Source organism: Tupaia chinensis, unplaced genomic scaffold (genome assembly GCF_000334495.1).
Source record: "Tupaia chinensis unplaced genomic scaffold, TupChi_1.0 Scaffold000627_1, whole genome shotgun sequence".
In the NCBI taxonomy this organism is placed as follows: Eukaryota; Metazoa; Chordata; class Mammalia; order Scandentia; family Tupaiidae; genus Tupaia; species Tupaia belangeri.
The window spans coordinates 7,740,140-7,743,409 of record NW_006160147.1 but is presented as its reverse complement, the minus strand read 5'-3'; the positions used below and the strand labels follow the sequence as shown (position 1 = coordinate 7,743,409).

At 48.0% G+C, this 3,270-nt stretch overlaps 1 long non-coding RNA gene across 2 annotated transcripts; it reads right to left on the bottom strand.

The window, feature by feature from the left end:
• Positions 1-364: 364 nt before the first annotated feature.
• Positions 365-3,264, bottom strand: LOC102499825 (uncharacterized). Of its 2 annotated transcripts, none has more exons than XR_336137.1 (3): positions 3,039-3,264; positions 2,127-2,274; positions 365-543 (listed from the first exon to the last, which is right to left on the bottom strand). It is a non-coding gene; the product is annotated as an uncharacterized LOC102499825 (long non-coding RNA). The 2 variants fall into 2 exon arrangements; XR_336138.1 differs by having other exon boundaries at positions 2,127-2,237.
• Positions 3,265-3,270: the final 6 nt, after the last annotated feature.

Here is a 3,270-nt window from a genome sequence, read left to right as displayed (position 1 = left end):
TCTAAATGGGTTTTTAAAAATCATAATAGAGTTTTTTACCCCCTTCTGCAAGTCCTGCTCACACTGTGGGGACTCTAAGGGCAGCAGGGCTTTCCTTGCTGATTGAAGATAGAGTCCCAGCCACGTGCTTGGGGACCCCAGGAGAGAGGGAACCAGTATCGATTTTTCAAGCTTATGTCTCAGCATTAGTCCAAAGAGAAGGGGCAGAGAAGGCTGGGGAGTCAGCATGTGACATCATAAACCACAGAGGCAACGCTTTCCAGCAGACAGATGACTTTTAATTTGTGTAAGTTACAGAAGACACAGATTTCCATAGCATCAATTTTAGAAAAGAAAGACTATGCAATTCCCATCTGTGGTGCTTTTTCCAGTCTGCCCATCGCCCGGCCTCTCTGCAGAATGGGGTGCACTCCAGGTGTCTCCTCCATCAATCACATTTCTCCCCGGGATTTTTGTGTCTAAGTCAAAGTTACTCTTGTTGCTGTTGCTGTGTGGCACCGTCGCTGTCAGCTCCATGCCTCCTGAACTTCACTCCACTGAAATCTGGTTGGGTATGAGACAGACTCCGGTGGAATGAAGGACAAGAGAAACACATGGATTGTCTCAGAGGCTGGCTGGATGTCAACCACAGCCTCTGTGCACAGGGTTACTGCTTGGCCAAAGGCCTTCAGGATCCTTGAATCTCAGGCTTGGGAGATGTCGAGGACCTGAATAGTCGTACCCTTCCCCAGCAGTCTCACCTTCCAGGGAGGCTGCACTGAGCTGGCTCACTAAGACACTCGTGCATCTGCCTTACAGACACCCAGTGCTAAGCCATGGGTTGTGGGGCTGCTGGGCTGAGGACACTTGGCTATTTCTCACCCTTGAAGTAGACTCCAGACCAGTGCAGATGGAGCCTCCTCCTCTAGGTCTATGTAGTGGGGATGCTGGTCACTCCTTGTCTCTGTCCTGCTGTATGTGCTATGAGCTTGGTGTGGTTGGTCCTGTCTATAGAAGGCACGTGTTCTGCAATTGCTTTAGGAAAATCCAGCTGCTCTGAGCTTGCTTACCAAGGTGGTAGAAGGCGGGGGCATGGGCATTCCTCTTCAAAAAGTGCCATCTGAAGAGCATGAACAGAACTTTGCAGGCCCATTCACCAGTGGGAAATCAGGTAGAGGTGAGTGAGGCACTCAGGAAGGACCAGAACTCCTGGCTAGAACCAGATCCAATTATGGGGTGGTGGACAGAGGAGGGTGAGACTTCTTGGTCTCATTCCAAAGGACTCATCTAGGAAGGTCAGCTTCCGGTGGCCCCATATCCTTTACCAAATCTGCCTGAAAATGGTGCAACTACTTGGGGGCAGGGAGAAGGAAGAAGAATTTGGTTTTCAGGGATTGAACTTTAACAAAGAGGATGAAAACTATCTGAAGGCTTTCTGTCCTCTCTTAAAAGAAATGCCCTTTGGCCAATTGCTGTGCAGTTGCTGCTCTGGCCTCTTCCTTGTTGTGTTCAGACATGTCCAAGGCTCAGTGTGAGCCCCATAAAAGGCTGTTCTCAGCACCAACATGCAGACTGGGTGGGTTAGGGCAGATCCACCTTGTTGTTTGGAACACTTTCTTCCTGGGGCTTGTTCTGACCCGAAGCAGGGAAGCAGTATCTTACAATATAGCTCCACCTCCTGCAACAGTCCCCTGGGCACTGGGCCTCCCTGAAAGAGGCCCTTAAACAAGAACTTGGGGTTTCTAGCTATTGCTAAAGAAGAGTCCTACTTTCCTGAGTCTGAAGATAAAGGATCATTTCAGGGTAAACCCAGGGCTGACTGGGAGGCAGGAATCCAGGTACTGGGAGGAAGACTGGTTCATCTTCTACTCAGTCTTTTTTACGGATACAATTCTCAATAATGAGAGAGAAGTGTACCCCCCCTCCCATGAATTATATAGACTATATAACACCTCTGCACTGCCTTTGACCCATTTCCCAGTTAAAGAGGAGAGAGAGAGACCAGTCTATTTGTTGGCTCTGACAAATGAGGGAAGGAGACGGTGGAAGGAAATCGTCCTGGGATAGCAGGATTCTCTGCCTTTTCTTTGAGTTTCAGCTCCACTGTGGGAGTAAAGGCGTCTCTTCTCCCTCCAGACCCTCCTTACCCCACTCTTATTCTCCAAACATCATGGTCCACCGGCTTCTTCAAGTCCTCAATCTGGAGTGTGCAGAGAGCCTCACCCTTCTAGGAGGATCCATACCCTCCAGGGTGGACGCTTGAGAGATGAAAATGTCAGTAAAAGGCTTTGTTATCTGTGAAAGGCCACACAAATAAGAGGTAGCATTGATACTAGAGAGCCTGGAAAAGGCAGGCCCTTTCCTCATCACTCTCCTCTTGCCCTGCAGAACTCAGTTACCACAAGGCAGAGACAAGGAAAGATGAGCCAGAATCTGTATCTGGAGACTCAACGCACTCTGGACCTCACGTCCACAGTTTAAGATTCTTTGGCCCACCAAGCCTTCACCAGCTTAATCTCCCACGGCCTTGCCTTAGCCATGGATGTGTTTGGCTATAGAATAAGTTCATCCAGTAACTGCTCCTTGCTCCCCAACTGCCCTCAAAGCTATGCCCTAAAAGGTTTCCTTAAAACCGAAGAATGGAGCCAGGTCCTAAATTTCCCATTATAGCTGTACCCCCACCCAGAGCTGAAAAAGTAGTCCATTCCCTGTTTTTCTACCCGAGTAAATCTCCATGAAACTAGACAGGACTATAATCTTGGTACTTAACTGCTCAGCACCCGCCTTGACACACAATTCCCATTATCAGCAAGATTTACGGTCTGGGATCCTGGAAATCCGCCCCCCCCAGCCCCGCCACCTTCTGAAAACACAGAAGTGGCTGGGGATTTTGTTTAAATGCACCAGGTTCAGCTATTTTAGCTATGGAGGAAGTTGACGATTGACTTTCAGTGAATAAAGCTTTTTCCCTTCTCCTCTCGCTGCCCAATGAGCCTCCTGATTTAGCCACTTGGCTTTGATTTTCCAAAGCCTCCCAAATCCAGAGATTTCAGACTCACCTGTAAGTATGAGAGTCTGTACCTTCAGATATCACGGCCCAGCTTTGAGTTTGATCCAAAATAATAAATCTTTTTTTGTCGTAAGATAATGCAGAACAAAGAGCAAGGACAGAGAGTCATGTGTATGAGAGGAGAAAAAGAAATTTCAAATCTTGGTAGGTCTTTTGCCTCTAAGATGTGAGGACAGGGAATAAGAAATGAGAAACACTTACAGTATAAAGTACCCAGTTCA